A 17,393-nucleotide genomic window follows, 5' to 3' on the forward strand; every position below is an offset into this window, starting at 1 on the left:
ACCATCGACTCACTTGCGAGCGCGTCCGAATCAGGCCCTAAGGTCAGAGACTTGGATAGTGAGGGCAATGAGACCATGTACATAGACTAATAACATCACACATTACATAGCCATTATACAGTACATGACAATGTTGAATGGTTGGATGGAATCCCAGCATATAACACAAAGGGTTGGGTACGGGATCCTGATGGTCAGTACAATGACAGTTGCAATGCTAACAGTAACTGTCCTGCAGTGTAACCCAGCCCTCCTGCAGCCTAACCCAACCCTCCCGCAGCTGAATCCTTACCCAGCACTCCCGCAGCCTTACCCAACCCTCCCACAACCTAACCCACCCCTCCCGCAGTCTAACCCTAACTGTCCTGCAGTCTAACCCACCTTCCCACAGCCTAACCCTTACCCAGCCCTCCCGCAGCCTAACCCACTGCTACCACAGCCTAACCCTCCCACAGTCTAACCATAATCTTCCTGCAGCCTAACTCTAACCCACCCCTTTCGCAGCCTAAAACTACCCTTCCACAGCTTAACCCTTACCCAGCCCACCCACAGCCTAACCCTAACCAACCTGCAGCCTAACCCAAACCCACCCGTGCCACAGGCTAACTCTCCCACAGCCAAAACCTAACCATCCTGCAGCCCAAATCTAACCCACTCCATCCACAGATTAACCCACATGCAGCCTAACCCTAACTGTCCTGCAGCCTAACATTAATCCACTGCTCCTGCAGGCTAACCCTAACCTTCCTGCAGCCTAAATCTAATCCACCCCTCCCGCAGCCTAACTTTCCTGCAGCCTAACCCACCTCACAGCCTAACCCTCCTCCTAGTACCTAATCCTATTACTTAACATTCCTCCTAGTACCTAACACTAACCTTCCTCCTAGTACTTAATCCTAGTACCTAACCATCCTCCTACTACTTAACCCTCCTCCTAGTAACTAACATTCCTAGTACCTAACCCTCCTCCTAGTACCTAACCCTAATATCTAACCTTCCTCCTAGTACCTAACCCTAATCCTAGTACCTAACTCTCCTCCTAGTACCTAACATTCCTCTTAGTACCTAACACTAATCCTAGTACCAACCCTCCTCCTAGTACCTAACCCTAATCCTAGTACCTAACCCTCCTTAGTACTTAACCCTCCTACTTTCTACCTAACATTCCTCCTAGTACTTAACCCTCCTCCTAGTACCTAACATTCCTCCTAGTACCTAATTCTCCTCCTAGTACCTAACATTCCTCCTAGTACCTAACACTAACCCTCCTCTTAGTACCTAACATTCCTCCTAGTACCTAACACTAACCCTCATCCTAGTACCTAACACTAACCCTCCTCTTAGTACCTTACACTAACCCTCATCCTAGTACCTAACCCTCCTCCTAGTACCTAACACTAACCCTCTTCCTAGTACCTATCACTAACCCTCCTAGTACCTAACCATCCTAGTACCTAACCCTCCTAGTACCTAAACCTTCTAGTACCTAACCCTCCTAGTACCTAACCCTCCTACTACTACCTAACATTCCTCCTTGTACCAAACCCTCCTCCTAGTACCTAACCCTCCTCCTAGTACCTAACCCTCTCCTAGTATCTAACCCTCCTCCTAGTACCTAACCCTCTCCTAGTACCTCACCCTCTCCTAGTATCTAACTCTCCTTGTTCTAACCCTCACCTAGTATCAAACCCTCCTCCTAGTACCTAACCCTCCTCCTTGTACCTAACCCCCTCCTAGTACCTAACCCTCCTCCTAGTACCTAACCCTCTCCTAGTATCTAACCCTCCACCTAGTACCTAACCCTCTCCTAGTATCTAACCCTCCTCCTAGTACCTAACCCTCCTAGTACCTAACCCTCTTCCTAGTACCTAACCCTAATCCTCACCATCAAAATTTATCAAGATTGTGACCATCGCCATCCTGACTACATCCCAACACAATATAGGAAATAGTAAAATAAATAAGAAATAAGATGATATATTACCAGCTGGCACCGTGCACATGAGATTCCCTCACACACACTTAGCACCAGCTGTCCCATCATTTCCTTTTTATAATCTTACTACATACACGATGTCTACTTGTTTGATAATTATAGTTTATCACTTTATTATCTACTGACCATACAATAGCACATCATGTTATCTATACACAGTACTGTTATTACATATATACAGGGTATTGTGATTACATGTGTGATAACATATACATGGTAATATTATATTGTGTGATATTATATACACAGTATTGTTATTATATATGTGATAATATATACACGGTATTGTTATTACATATGTGTGATAATATATACATTGTATTGTTATTACATATGTGTGATAATATATACACGGTATTAATACATATGTGTGATAATATATACATGGTATTGTTATTACATATGTGTGATAATATATACACAGTATTGTTATTCTGTATGTGTCATAATATATACATGGTATTGTTATTACATATGTGTGATAATATATACATGGTATTGTTATTACATATGTGTGATAATATATACACGGTATTGTTATTCTGTATGTGTTATAATATGTACATGATATTGTTTTTTATATGTGTGATAATATATAGACTATATTTGTATTACTTATGTGTTATAATATATACACAGTATGGTTGGAGATATCAGCTTTGGACCGATGGTTGGAGATAATGGCTGGGAAACGATGGTTGGAAATATCAGCTGGGGACCGATGGTTGGAGATATCATTTGGGGACCGATGGTTGCTGTTAGGAACAAGTCTCAGTGGATAACCCAGTCTGGAGCAGATGGAATGGAGATTTGCAACCAGACTTGGAACGGAAATCACACAGACTGGAACCATTCAGATACAGAGTACCTGGGAACTCAGCACAAAGGGGTAACTTCAGCAGATGCAACGCTGTACTGGCAATAAAAGATTAAACTGACCCTGGCGCTCTCTCTGTGATCTGTGTTTGGGAAATAATTTGGCTGCAGCTACCCACAAAGAATATTCTGTACTATTCTTCAAAAATATCTGTTTATCAAAGAGAGCTGCGCAAACCTATGATTATTGCCCAACACAACATGGTTGCATTTTCAATACATGTTTATTATAACGATTAGCCACATATTAAAATAAAAGAAATTGTCTATCCAATCCTAAGCGCTACCCTTCATAAATAAATAGTCAGACGGCTGTTTTACCAGATCCAAGAAGTAAGAGCGCGAGATATGAAGATAAAGAGATAGGTGGTTCCGAAACGCGTTGGATGGAGAGGAGGCGCTATACAGCTGTAGCCAGAACAGAGGAACGCGTCAGGAAGGTGGAGGAGGATTCCAGATTAATCTTCATACCTCGCGCACTTCTCGGATCTGGTAAAGCAACCAACTGACTATTTATTTTTCTAAGGATAATCAGCTGCTATTATCATTATTTATACATTGATATCATTATGAAACCATTTGCTGCTATTTGAATATCAAAGTGGTTGATTACAAATTATCTTTTATTATTATTTTAGTCATTTGAACATCAATAAATTTATACTCGTTACCTTTTACAATTGTATATGGGGTCATACCGTCGCAGTAAGAAGATATTGATGAAGGATAGCGCTTAGGATTGGATACACGTATTTTTTATCAATTGCTTCAGGTGTGGGTACACCTTTCTCTAATCTTGGGCTGCTCTCCCTGATCACGTTTGCAGCTCTTCCAGGTCACCCTCCTTTATATTTTAACATATTAAAATTAGCATATAAAATACAGCATGTGATGCATAAAATTCATTCAAAAATATAAAATAGGTTATCCCGCTTCTAAGTAATATTGTTGCTATGTATTTACTATAAATAGCAACATATGAATGAAAATAAAAAGGTGCCTTATGAAGGCTTTAGAAGAAATGGACACAGTCACAATTCCAATAAGTACTTTGGTATGAATGGAAATTTTTACCGTCATCAGAGGGTAGTGATCTGCTGTGAGAGCAGTAGGTATCATCGGTGGTCATTCTGATTAACCAGAGAAATCCCGGGCCGTTGGTATCAAAACAGATCCACAGGTCAATCTGGATATGCAGCCCTGCTGATGTAATCGGTGCTGTTAATGTGAATAACTCCTGCTCCGGAGTTCTGTTAATACTGTCTGTGGACGGTGTCTGCACGTCTCTGTCGGATGCGAACTGTCTGTGTGCAGAGGCTGTGTGCAGTTTGCACAGTAGGTCCTGTTGTGCTCCGTATTACGGACAGTGTGCTGGGCGGCCATTATGTGTTAGCAGTGACCGCAGTGGATATGAATGGGTCTGGATGGAAGCAGTAATAGCTGTTTCTCTCTGCTTATTTGCAGGTGGCAGCCACTGACGGCTGAATAGCAGTTAGCCACAGTCTGTATGCAGTGAGTATAACAAGGTGTTTGCAATGGTATGCTCACTTGCAATAGGGCTTGAAAAGAGACAAGTTGTGGTATATCCTCTGGACGTTGTGTACACAGATTCTGGTGTCAGGGTCGTATCTTCCTATTGGCCAGGATGGCACTCACCAGGGGCGCTGGCCGAAGGGGGGTGCCATTTCCGGCCGATGGTTCCCCACGCAGCCAGTTCTATCCCTTTGTGGGCACACCGATTCCCTGCTGCCCGTCCCAGTGATTTCCCGGTGCTTAGTATGCACATACACATTGAGTTAGTCACAAACACTAAAGAGTTGACACTCAGTCTGAATCTGGCAGCGCTGGGTGGCCAGGTGACCCCTTGGTGATGTGTGATGTCACATACAGTGCGTGCTTTGATAGAGAGGACAAACACCTAATGGTAGCATCTAGATGCCCTTCATAGCAGGGGCCAGGGAGCAGTAAGGGCACATGTTGCACTGCTGACTCTGGTGGCCGGGACCTGCAGGGGTGAGGACGAACAGGCAGACAGGAGGAGTGTACAGCAGAGTGAGGTCTTGGGCTGGGAAAGTTGGATCTGTCTGTGATGGGGTGATGGGGCTGGCTGAGGGAGGTGATGGGGGCTGGCTGAGGGAGGTGATGGGGGCTGAAAAAAGTGATGGGGCTGAGGAAGGAGATGGGGGCTGGCTGAGGAAGGTGATGTGGCTGGACTGAGGTAGGTGATGGGGCTGGCTGAGGAAGGTGATATAGGCTGGATGAGGAAGGTGATAGGGGCTGGGGGCTGGCTGAGGAAGGTGATGTGGCTGTGGACTAAGGTAGGTGATGTGGGTTGAGGAAGGTGTTGTGGGCTGAGGAGGTGATGTGGGCTGAGGTAGGTGATGGAGCTGAGGTAGGTGATGTTGGCTGAGGAAGGTGTTGTGGGCTGAGGAAGGTGATAGTGGCTGGCTGAGGAATGTGATGGGGCTGTGGGCTGACTGAAGTAGGTGATGTGGTCTGAGGAAGGTGATGGAGCTGAAGAAGGTGATGTGTACTGAGGATGATGATGAGAAGCTCCTGGGGGTGAATAGTGGCTGATGGAGGTGATGAGTGGCTGAGGGAGGAAATGAGGGTCTGAGGATGATGATGAGATGAAGACAGTGATAAGGGGCTGAAGACGGTGATTAGGTGCTGAGGGAGGGAGTGGGACCAAGTTCCAAACCAATGGCCTGGCCTGGCAAGGGGCGCTTGGACCACTAGATACACCCCTGTCTGGTGTGACCGGTATTGTGGGATAGTCAAAACAAGCTCAACGTGTTTCCGTGCTGTTTAGCACCTTCCTCAGGAGCGTAATGTTCCATTTGAATAGAGGTGGTTTATAAAGGGGATTTGTTAATTATCAGTGGATGTGTCTCTCTTTGTGATTAAGAGGAGATATAAACTTCATAGTTTTGATTAACCATTAAAGGGATACACATGAACTGATAGAAGCAGTTCTACACAGACTTACAAATATAATACCCAATTATTATGAACTTGGCATGATAATAAACAATAATGTAACTATGTGTAACTCCAATATTCTACAAGTTCTACCTACAGATGTTGATCCTAAATAACGAACTTCATGTAGTGAACCCTCTATCATATCAAACAACCACATACTAAATACTGAATAATAAACAAAATCCTTTCTCAGGAAATAGCGTAACTATAATAGATAGTTAATATCTAGTGTATAAAATCTACCCTAAGATGTGGATAAACATCCCCTTCGTACATCTTTATCCAACGAATGTGGAATAACAATAATGACAGTGATAATCATTAAAAATAAAAAATTGTATAACAATGTAAGAAAAATAAATAAATGTTTGAAAACAAAAGATCTCTAAAGAAGAAATATTAACGTGTTGATATTCATATGCATTAAATACAACCCATCATATCAACCAAAATGATGTAGTATATGATGTATTCATATTATATTCAGACAAACATTATTGGACAAACATGTTAGTACATATTAACAATAAGCTAGCCTGAGGGAACTCAAGTACTAATTTATGTTATATGTCAAAATCTGTGTCTGCAATTTCATTACGACCTTCAGGTTGCATAGTTCCCATTTGATGTATCCAATAAGTCTCTCGGAAGCAGAGTGGAGAGTACCTATCTCCCCCTCTTGAAGTTGGGGTAATGGTTTCTATACCTACAATTTTCATACATTTGTGATCTCCTTGGTGTGATTCTACACAGTGTCTGGAAAGTGAGTGATCTGTAGATTTCTTAAGTACATTTCTGCGATGTTCCAGAAATCTATCTTTAAGTCTACGTGTAGTGCAACCTATGTACTGCGTACAACAGGTGCAGTTGATGAGATATATTACGTATGTCGAGTTGCAATTGATGTATGTATTAATTGGAAATGTCATTTTCGTAGTAAATGAGGCAAAAGTGAGTGTTTTATGCTATATAAATTCACATGTTATACATTTCATGGAACCACACTTATAACAGCCTACGGATTTGGTGGGTAACCAGTTAGTGTTGTTATCATTCCCACCCCTCTGTGTTTGATGTGTGTGGTTCCTCTTAAATAATGTAGGTGCCAATAGATTTCCCAAGCTTTTTGCTTTTTTAGAAATAACCTTTGTTCCTGCACCTATCTCATTCTTTAGTATGGGATCTGTAAATAAAACTTTTTGATTCGTGTTAATGATCTTTCTTATGTTGCCTGCTGCTGAATTGTATCTAGTTATAAAGTTGATTGCTTGAGTAAAGTTGGACTGAGATTGTTCCCTATAGGGTTGTTTGGTGATAAAATGTGTTTTTCTATCCATCACTAATATTTTATTGTATGAATCCTGTAGTAATGTTTCGGGATACTCTTTCTTCCTGAAGGCTTCCAACAATTCATGTGAATGTTAAAATTTATTAAAATCTGAACAATTTCTATCTGACCAGAAGGAATATTTTGCAACCCTTTTTTGTAATGGTTGCTCCTAAAGGGTATGAAATGATGTATGTCTCTATCTTTTTGATAAGTGCAGGTAGAAATATGGTCATCCTTAATGGAGACCAGTATATCCAGGAAATGTATAGATGTCCTGCTACAATTACTAGTGAAGGTGAGTTGGAATGGGTTGTTGTTAAGATAACAAAATTATCTGTCGACTCCTCATCTCCATCCCATATGAAAATAAGTCATCTATATAACATCCATAGAGGACCAGGCCTGGCTCGAACTCGCCACCCCAAATGAGCCACTTTTCCAAGAGGCCCATATAGAGGTTCGCAAAGCTCGGGGTGAACCTGGTCCCCATGGCTGTGCCCTTAGTCTGTATGTAAAATTGACTATTGAATATGAAATAATTATGAGAAAGAATATGCTGTTCTGGCAATGGAGGTAAGTCAGAAAATGGAATTTGTAGGGGTGGGTACCCAGGGATTGGTGCTGTGATCAGCTGGTCAAGCATCAGCACTCTGAGTGGTGGAGGAGAGCAAGGTGACTGAATCCAACATGGCTGCTGGTGTACAGCCTGAGTGCTAGCATACTGAGTAACACACTGAGAGTACAGAGCAGGAACAGTGTTGACAGACTTCATAGCCAGCTGGATGCAATGTGCAGTGGAATCTCCCCGTGAATATTAGCTATTTTCCACCAGCAGCAGGACCATTGGCGGGCAACTCTAGGGGCAATCATCCACCTCTGGGGTCCTCACATCAAGGGCAGTGGTGTCCACAGTGGGGTATCCAGACACTGTACTCTGCTCTGTCCCGGTGGCACTATCCGAGTGGGCAAGGAGTCCGGCTTCACCCCCACTCTGTCCAGCAATCATTCCCCCCCACCACTATTATACATGGCAGCGGGCAGCCGCAGTAGATCAGAGAGTGGCAAGATAGAGGGGTGATCACGGGAGGAGGCGGACGGTTCCACCCACAGGGTATGCCACCCTAGTTACGGCCTTGCTTTCAGCACCCATGCTGAGGCAACCAAGTTGTGATCAGCTCTTTTTCTTGCTGGTGGATGTCTCCACGGTTGGTGTTGGGGCAGTTTTGTAGCAGAAGGATAAAGAAAACAAATTGTACTTTAGTGGGTTCTTCTCCCAATGAGAACGGATTCATCTGTGTTATTTAATAATTAGGTTCAACCTTTAGCCTTAGGAGTTATACTACATCATCAAGAGCGGTGTACATGAATTTGGTATATATACACAGACACACTGTTACTGTAATCTATATTTAGCTCTGTGTAGGGTGTAATAACTATGGCTTATTATTCATCAGTGTCAGCTTTCATTCCATAATCATAGGTTACCCAGCATGTTCCCCCCTAGTCTCTAACACACACCCAGTGAGGATAAATCTGCCTCCTCACCCAGTCTCTGGGTCTTGGTATAGTCCTCTCCCAAAGCATCATGGTAAAAGCTTATTAACTCATCATTTCTATATGGGAATAAGAAGAAACTAAGGTCAGAAGCTTGGATAGTGAGGGCAATGAGACCATGTGCATAGACTAATAACATCATACAGTACATGACAATGTGGAATAGTTGGATGGAATAGATCCTGATGGTCAGTATACTGACAGTGGCAATGGTCAGAATCACATTGGATTTTGGTAAGTATTCAAACTCATCTTAACCCTAACCTACCCCTCCCTAAGCCTAAACCCAAACATCCTGAAGCCCAACCTACACTTCCCACAGCCTAAACCTAAACATCCTGCAGTCCACCCCTCCTGCAGCCTAACCCTCCAGCAGTCTAACTTTAACTGTCCTGCAGTCTAACCCACCCTTCCCACAGCCTAACCCAGCCCTCTCGCAGTTTAACCCGAACCTAAGTCCTGCAGCCTAACCCACCTCTCCCACAACCTAATACTAACTGTCCTGCAGCCCAACCATAACCCAACCCTTCTGCAGCCTAACCCTCATGCAGCCTAACCCACCCCTCTTGCAGCCTAACCTTAACCTTCCTGCAGCCTAACTCTAACCCTCCCACAGCCTAACCCACCCCTTCCGCAGCTTAACCCTTACCCAGCCCTCCCACAGCCTAACCCTAACCATGCTGCAGCCTAACCATCCTGCAGTCTAACCCAAACCTATCCCTCCCGCAAGCCTAAACCTAAACATCCTGCAGTCCACCCACCCCTCCAGCAGCCTAACCCTCCCGCAGTCTAAACTTAACTGTCCTGTAGTCTAACCCACCTTTCCCACAGCCTAAGCCACCCCTTCTGCAGTCTAACCCTAACCATCCAGCAGCCTAACCCACCTCTTCCACAGCCTAACCCTCCCACAGTCTAGCACTAACTGTACTGCAGCCCAACCCTAACCCAAACCTCCCACAGCGTAATTCTCATGCAAACTAACCCTAACAATCCTGCAGCCTTTCCCTAACCCACCCTCCTGCAGCCTAACCTTAACCTTCCTGCAGCCTAACTAACCCACCCTTCCCGAAGCCTAAACCTCCCTTCCACAGCCTAACCCATACCTAGCCCTCCCACAGCCTAACCCTAACCAACCTGCAGCCTAACCTAAATCCACCCCTGCCACAGCCTAACTTCCACAGCCAAAACCTAACCATCCTGCAGCCCAACCCTAACCCACCCCTCCCGCAGCCTAACCCTAACCCTCAAGCAGCCTAACTCTAACCGTCCGGCAGCTAACATTAACCTATTGCTCCCGCAGGTTATCCCTAACCTTCCTGCAGCCTACATCTAACCAACCCCTTCTGCAGCCTAACTCTAACCTTCCTGCAGCCTGACCCTAACCCACGCCTCCCGCAGCCTAACCCTCCCACAGCCTAACCCTAACCATCCTGAAGTCTAACCCTAACCATCACACAGCCTAACCCTAACCTTCCTGCAGTCTAACCCTAACCCACCTCTCGCAGCTTAACCCTCCTCCTAGTACCTAACCCTAATCCTAGTACCTAACATTCCTCCTAGTACCTAACACTAACCCTCCTCTTAGTGCCAAACCTTAATCCTCACCATCGGAATCTGCCAGAACTGTGACCATCGCCATCCTGACTATGGCCCTCATTCAGACACGGTTGCAAGCACTGAGCGCTCGCAACTGGGTCAATGTTTAGGCCCTGCACATGTGCAGCGGCCACACTATGGGTGCGCAAGCCCCAGAGCGAGAGAGAAATTCTCTCGCTCTGGGGCTCGCTACCAACAGGGTGGCTGTCGATGTTGATCGATAGCTCACCCCGTTTGGTAGGTGGGTCAGGGGGGGGTGGCTGACCAAACACATAACGTTTGTGGGCAGCCGCACTGACATCAGCAGTGATGTCAGTGGGGAGCTACCTGCTCTATTAGAGTTAGAAGCTCCCTGGGGCTTGCGGTTGCCGAGACCCAACCTTAGGGTCTCGTCATAAGCCCCAATGGCCGCGATGATCTTGACCATCGCGACCATCAACCTGGTCGGTCGCTAAAGCTGTGGGTGGTAACCCACAGCTTTGCTACCGACCTGGAGGCAGCACTTGTAAATACAAGCGGCCGCCCTCATTCAGAGCCAGCGGTCGCTTCTTGCAACTGCCTCTGAATGAGGGCCATTATCCCAAAACAATATAGGAAATACTAAAATAAATAACAAATAAGCTCATATATTACCAGCTGGCACCGTGCACATGAGATTCTCTCACACACACTTAGCACCAGCTGTCCCATTCATTTCCTTTTTATAATCTTACTACATACAGGACGTCTACTTGTTTGATAATTATAGTTTATCACTTTTATATCTACTGACCATACATTTGCACATCATGTTCATCTATAAACAGTACTGTTATTACATATATACAGGGTATTGTGATTACATGTGTGATAACATGTACATGGTAATATTACATTGTGTGATATTATATACACAGTACTGTTATTACATATATACAGGGTATTGTGATTACATGTGTGATAACATATACATGGTAATATTACATGTGTGATATATACACAGTATTGTTATTACATATGTGTGATAATATATACACGGTATTGTTATTCCGTATGTGTAATAATATATATACTGTATTTTTATTACATATATGTGTTATAATATATATACAGTATGGTTGGAGATATCGGCTTTGGACCGATGGTTGGAGATATCAGCTGTGGACCGATGGTTGGAGATATCGGCTGGGGACCAATGGTTGTTGTTAGGAACAAGTCTCAGTGAATAACCCAGACTGGAGCAGATGGAATAAAGACTTGTAACCAGACTCGGAACTGGAATCACATGGACTGGAACCGTTCAGATACAGAGTACCTGGGAGCTCAGCACAAAGCTGTAACTTCAGCAGAAGCAACGCTGTACTGGCAATGGAGGCCAGTCAGTTAATGGAATTTGTAGGGGTGGGTCCCCAGGGATTGGATGCTGCAATCAGCTGGTCTGGCCGCAGCACTATGAGTGGTAGAGGAGAGTCAGGTGACTGAATCCAAAATGCCTGCGCCCATACTGAATTGTGGAGGGAACTCTGGTGTGCAGCCTGAGTGCTAGCATGCTGAGTAACACTGGGAGCACAGAGCAGGAACAGTGTGGACAGACCTCATAGCCAGCTGGATGTGATGTGCAGTGGAATCTCCCAGGGAATATCAGCTCTTTTCCACCAGAGTAAAACCATCAGCAGGCAGCTCTAGGGGCAATCATCCACCTCTGGGGTCCTCACATCAAGGGCAATGGTGTCCACAGTGGGGTAACCAGACACTGAACTCTGTTCTGTCCCGGCGGCACTATCCAAGGGGGCGAGGGGTCCGGCATCACCCCCACTCCATCCAGCAATGATTCCCCCCCCCACCACTACTATTATACAAGGCAGCGGGCAGCTGCAGTAGATCAGAGAGAGGCAAGATAGAAGGGGTCATCGCAGGAGGAGGCAGCCAGTTCCGCCCACAGGGTATGTGCACTCTGTGCGGGCGCAACGGCCACGCAACCCTAGTTATGGCCTTGCCCATTCTAAGGCAACCAAGTTGTGATCAGCCCTTTTTCTTGCTGGTGGATGTCTACACGGTTGGTGTTGGGGCAGTTTTGTCACAGAAGGATAAAGATAACAAGTTGTACTCCTGTGAGTTCTTCTCCCAAAAGTCCTCTGCGCCAGAGAGGATTTATGCTGTCGGAGATAAAGAGCTACTAGCCATCAAGTTGGTCCTTCAGGAGTGGCAATACTTGTTAGAGGGAGCTACATTTCAATACCAATCACAAGAATTTTACATACCTCAAGATGGCCCACTGTATAAATTATCTTCAGTCCAGATGGTCGTTATATTTTGATTGGTTTAATCTGGTGATTACCTATCGACCGGGTAATAAGAACATCAAGACCGATGTACTGTCTCAAGCTTTTAGCTCTACTGAAATGGAGGGGATAAAGGAGGACAAGCCCATTCTTAACCCTGCTTGCTTCGTGGCTGTCACTAACAAAGTCAAGATTCCACCGGAGCAAAACGTTCATAGCACCTGAACTCTGGTCCAAATTGCTGTGGTGGGCACATTCTTCACATTTTAGTGGGCATGCAGGAGTCAAGAGTACCTTGGAACTGATTCTCAGGAGGTACTGGTGGCTGGCGGTCCATCAAGATGTTAAGGACTTTGTGGCAGCTTGTCATATTTCTCCTCAGCACAAGGTTCCACTGCACTCTCCATCAGGTCCTATGTTGCCAGTACCAGTGCCTAATTGTCCTTGGACTCACATTTCAATGGACTAAGTGATGGATCTGCCTTCATGCCAAGTGTTCAACACTTTCCAGGAGCTGGTGGATAAGTTCCACAAGGCTTCCAACTTTGTTCCAGTAAAGGGTTTACCTTCAGCACCAAAGTTGGCAGAAATGTTTATAAGAGAAAGCTTTAGATTGGAAGCGTTTCCTAAAGACATTGTTTCCGACCGAGGGGTGCAGTTTACTTCTAGATTTTGGAGATCATTATGAAGGCGATTTGTAATCAATCTGAGTTTCTCTTTGGCCTATCATCCCCAGAGAAATGGCCAGACAGAGCGAATAAACCGAGAATTGGAGAAATTTATTTGCGCGTATGTTTCAGCCAATCAGGATGACTGGGTCTCTCTGTTGCCATGGGCTGAATTTGCCCACAATAATCTGTATCATCAGGCGTCGGGGGACTCTCCATTTTTTGCATCCAGGGTTACCTGAATTATCAGGTCTTCAATCCGTATCACTTCAAGCTGTGCATTGTACAGTAAACTGGTTCTTTAAAATCTGGAAGGAGGTAAAAAAAGGATTTGTGCAAAGCCTCTTCAAAGTATATACTGTTTGCAGACAGGAAGAGATGGAGGGTTCCGGTGCTGAATGCTGGTAATAAAGTCTGGCTGTCAACCAAGCATCTGAGATTAACATTGAAGTTTGCTCCCAGATACATCGGTCCCTTCCAGATTCTTCAGGTGATCAATCTAGTGGCATTCCATCTGAAACTTTCTAGTACATTAAGGATACCCAATGTATTTCATGTGTCCCTCCTAAAACTCCTGGTGCTTAATCCTTTCTTGCCACTTTGCAACTCTCCTGCAATATGGGTGGACCATCAGGAGGAGTATGAGGTGAAACAGATATTAGACTCCAGGGTTTCTAGAGCTGTTCAGTTCTTGGTGGATTGCAGGGAGTATGGTCCTGAGGAGCGCTACTGGGTCAGGGCCTCAGATATTCATGCACCTCAGCTTCTTCAGAAGTTCTTCCAAAGGTTTCCTACAAACCATTTGTGGGGACATTCAGTGCCCACCCCTAGAGGGGGGTGATGTCACAGAGCACTGGACTCCGGCTGTTGCTTACCAGGTCCGACAGCACTGGTGTCCCAGGTGGCGGACAGCAGGCGAGGAGTTCTCGGTGCCCACTGCTGATGTGTCCAGCTCCCTCTCTGTGGCAGATGAATGGCAGGCAGCCACGGCTCTCATAGGAGCTCTGGTGCCAACCTGCAGGGAAATTTAAAGAGACAGGCATGCCAAATGTGTATTCAGGTGCCAGAGTATACGCTCCATTACCTTACTCCAGCGTTCCTGTGTACTTGCTATCTGTCCTGACCTTGGCTTCGTTCCTGACCCATTTTCGTCTGACCCCTGGTACTGCATTTGGTAATCTGGTTCTGACCTTGACTATCCTCCATGACCTGCATACATCTTCTCCTAGGAACCGTCTTACCCATTAGAATATGACCTGTCCTGTTGACTACCCTGAAAGTCTTCTCCGCTCTATCCAGAGCTCACCAGCACCTGTAGAGGGAAACCTATCCTGAGGGCCGTGACCTGTTGTCAAACGCAGCCAAGTCTATAACTTCTTGCGGGGTTCCGTGCTGAATACCGCCGGCCCATTAGACTCCGTGCTTCAGAAATAGGTCTCGCCATCTCCCAAATACGGGTTACATCCATAATCTACCCGAGAGTGTGACATTCACTCAGTGCAATGAGGTTAGCAATGTCTGAGTAGGGTCAGACCTTGTGCAAGTGTGCGTGAGACTCCGATGTTACAGAAGGTTTCGCAGACTTGGAAAGTATTATGGATGTGTGTAAGGTAAGGCGGGCATCCTTATGTTGTGCTGCGATGGAATAGCGATCACAGATGAATAGCATATGTCGAGGTGAGACTGTGTACGTGATCGCTATTGCAATAACAGTTGCGATCTGTATTAAATCAGGCCCTAAGTTCATTTTAACCAATATCATCCTGTTAGCCATAGAAAGCATCATTATATATATATATATATATATATATATACTTGTTTTATATAAGAGACACTGACTGCACACACTGCTCCATTCTAACTTATTACTGGTTTCATACAGGGGCAATGACCGCTGGTGCTTTCCCTGCTAGATAATCATACTGACTGCACACACTGCCCCATACTAACATATTACTAGTGTCATACAGGGGCTGTGACCGCTGGTGCTTTCCCTGCTAGATAATCACACTGACTGCACACACTGCTCCATGCTAACATATTACTGGTGTCATACAGGGGCTGTGACCGCTGGTTCTTTCCCTGCTAGATAATCATCACACTGACTGCACACACTGCTCCATGCTAAGATATTACTGGTGTCATACAGGGGCTGTGACCGCTGGTGCTTTCCCTGCTAGATAATCATCACACTGACTGCACACACTGCTCCATGCTAACAAATTACTGGTGTCATACAGGGGCTGTGACCGCTGGTGCTTTCCCTGCTATATAATCATCACACTGACAGCACACACTGCTCCATGCTAACATATTACCGGTGTCATACAGGGGCTGTGATTGCTGGTGCTTTCCCTGCTAGATAATCATCATACTGACTGCACACACTGCTCCATGCTAACATATTACTGGTGTCATACAGGGGCTGTGATTGCTGGTGCTTTCCCTGCTAGATAATCATAATTTTCGGACTCTTTGGATAAAAATACTTATTAAAAATGTAAAGTGTATTTTTACTCAGCTGATAAAAATGTGGCACAACCTCTGCCGAACTTAGACTCGCAGAAAGATTTAGCTGCACAAGTGTATCCACAGGTGTCTAATTAGACTGCAAAGCCCATGTGAGTACGGTGACCATTTCTAGTGTATACACTGGTAGATTGTAGGAATGAAGCTGGTAATTACACACAGCACTCAGATGTGTCTCAAGAGATGGATATACCACAATATTCATGGATCCATCAGGGAGACAGTGTAAGCGATTTGTTCCATCAGATCTATTATACAGCAACAACTGACACATTTCACCTCCAACAGAGCTTTATCAGAGTCATTGCTGGTCTGTGACAGCTTCGTAGAGGGAGTGATCCAATTGTTGCATGACATTAGCCCACTGTTGTTAGGGGACCTTTTAGTTTGTGTACTTGACATATAAAACAATATAAACCGTAAAGAGAAAATTGGATGCGTGAAACTGGTTCAGAGTAAAAAATTGAAGTTTTTAATATATTGTTTAGTTCATTGAAACATGACATTCGGTCCCTCAAATCCCAATACATGAATATGTTTGGCTGCATTTTGTAAATGGAAAAATAGATAAATAAAACTACACAATATTACAATGTAGCATGTATACAATTATTAGTACATACAGCACATAATAACATTTCATAGAAAGATCTTTCTAGCCTCATTCTCTAAGATCGGGAAGGAGTAGAGAGAGAATAGTATATATACATTCACAGAAATATACACATACTTGGGACACCACCCAGAGCACCAGGGACATCCACATAAAGGACAGTCCTCACTCCTCACTGTTGTGCCCTGATAATGATATATATATATATATAATTATTTGTCACACTGTTTATATCCTCCCATTGCTCTGGGCACTTGGCCTCCTTCCAGCATATAATAGAGGGGAGGTGGCTGGTGGCAGACACTTATCTGTCAGGTCTCAGACCTTATGGTCTATTATTAGATGACAAGACTCTGTTACCGCCTTGGTCACTGTTCCTCGTATCTTCCTACACCCTTTTATACCATTTGGGTGATCCAATTCCAAAAACTACTATACACACTGCAGAGTCACTTTCCTTCAAAATAGAGCAAGAAAAGTAACAGTAGATATGAGAACTGTAATACAAACTGACCAGTAACAAAACAGAAATATCAGAGGTCAGGATAAATGCTTTTTAATAATGTTATATTTAAAAAAAAAATTTCCATTTGTAAACACGGTTTCTCTAGTGTAAATAAAGGACGGTCTAAAGAGACCTAATTTCTGATGATCAGGACATGAGAGTAGCTAATCTGTGTGACATCTTTTATGCGAAACAAGATCTGATTTCCGTGTCAAAAATTTCCCACACTCAGAACATGGAAATGGCTTTTCCCCTGTGTGACTTCTCTGATGTATCACAAGAGATAATTTGTGTGTAAAACATTTCTCACACACAGAGCATGAAAATGGTTTCTCACCTGTGTGACTTCGCTGATGCGTAACAAGACCTGATTTCTCTGTAAAACATTTCCCACACTCAGAACATGAAAATGGCCTCTCACCTGTGTGACTTCTCTGATGTGTAACAAGAGCTGATTTCTGTATAAAACATTTCCCACAC

The sequence above is a fragment of the Taudactylus pleione genome, unplaced genomic scaffold, assembly GCF_031769625.1.
Source record: "Taudactylus pleione unplaced genomic scaffold, aTauple2 ptg000504l, whole genome shotgun sequence".
NCBI lineage: Eukaryota > Metazoa > Chordata > Amphibia > Anura > Myobatrachidae > Taudactylus > Taudactylus pleione.